Source organism: Muscardinus avellanarius, assembly GCF_963383645.1.
Source record: "Muscardinus avellanarius genome assembly, chromosome: 12".
Classification (NCBI taxonomy): Eukaryota; Metazoa; Chordata; class Mammalia; order Rodentia; family Gliridae; genus Muscardinus; species Muscardinus avellanarius.
The window spans coordinates 103,602,290-103,603,882 of NC_137798.1; positions in this window are offsets into that span (position 1 = coordinate 103,602,290).

The following is a 1,593-nucleotide window of genomic DNA, read 5'->3' on the forward strand; positions in this document are numbered from 1 at the left end:
CAAGGCTGGCCTCGAACCTCAATCCTCCTGTTTCAGCCTCTGAGTGCTGTGCGCCAGTAGGCCCTGCTGCTGCTGTTACTGTTTAATGCTATGGCCATGTATTTATTTATTTATTTATTTATTTATTTATTTATTTATTGGTGGTCCTGGAGGTGGAACCCAGAGGCTTTCTACCTCCGGGCTATACTCCCAGACCCATTTTCTATTTTATTTGGAAACAGGGTCTCACTAAGTTGCTGAGAGCCTCACTAAGTAGCTGAGGCTGGCTTCGAACCCGTGCGATCCTCCTGTCTCAGCCTCCCAAGTGCAGGGATTACAAGCGTGCGCACCACGCCCGGCTTATGGCAATGTATTTAGGACTTCAGTTTTCTCTTAGCAGACTTTCCAGCGTTACTGGACGCTGGCTCTGAGTTAACACAGATTCCTGGTCCAGAGGTCCAGAGGTCCAGCGTTCTTCCGGAGTCAGAGAAGGGGCCTTTGGAAGTCAAGCAGCCAGTGAGATCTGATTCCCATCCGCCTCGGGATGGCCCCGGTGGTTCTCTGACTGCACCCTGAGGTTATCTTCCGAACTCTGGAATTCTGTTTATTGATTTATTTTTGCAGTGCTGGGGATGGAACCCAGGGGCATTCTACCTCTGAGCTACACCCCCAGCCCTATTTTTTATTCTTTATTTTGAAACAGGATCTTGCTAAGTTGCAGAGGGCCGCGTAAGTAGCTGAGGGTGACTGTGTACCTGAGATCCTCCTGTCTCAGCCTCCCGACCAACTCTGGAATTGTAATGGGAATAGAGGCACTGGGAGACAGGCGGAGTCCTCACACGAATGTTTCAGCTGATGAAAAAAGGAATGTTGTTTATTGTTGGTTTTGTTGTTGTTGTTGTTGTTATTTGCTGTTGTTGTTATTATTATGATGATTATTTGTTGTTGTTGTTGTTGTAATGGGATTGAACCCAGGACATTCTACTTCTGAGCTACACCCCTGGCCCTTTCTTCCTTTATTATTATTATTTTCATTGTGTGTGGGGGTGCCTGGGGATGAAACCCAGGGGTTTTCTACCTCCAAGTCACATCCCCAACCCTATTTTTTATTTTTTATTTTTTGGAAACAGAGTCTTACTGAGTTCTGAAAGGACCTCACCAAGTAGCTGAGGCTGCCGGCAAACCGCGATCCTCCTGTCTCAACCTCCCGAGTGCTGGGATTACAAGCGTGCGCCGCCATGTCCAGTCATCCTTTATTATCCTTAATAGTCCTCTGCTTGAGTCCTTTTTGTTTGTTTTAAATATGTTTTCAGCCGGGCGTGGTGGCGCACGCTTGTAATCCCCGCGCTTGGGAGGCTGAGATAGGAGGACCGTGCAGGTTCGAAGCCAGCCTCAGCAACTTAGTGAGACCCTGTTTCTAAATAAAATACAAAATAGGTCTGGGAGTGTGGCCCGAAGGTAGAAAGCCTCTGGGTTCCACCCCCAGCACCACACACACACAAAAACAAATAAATATTTTTTCATTCCATATTTCTATTGGTGCAGTGTAATTGCACATTATCGTCAGATCCAGTGACAGACATGCGTGCACACAGCACTTGGTGAGCTTCCCTC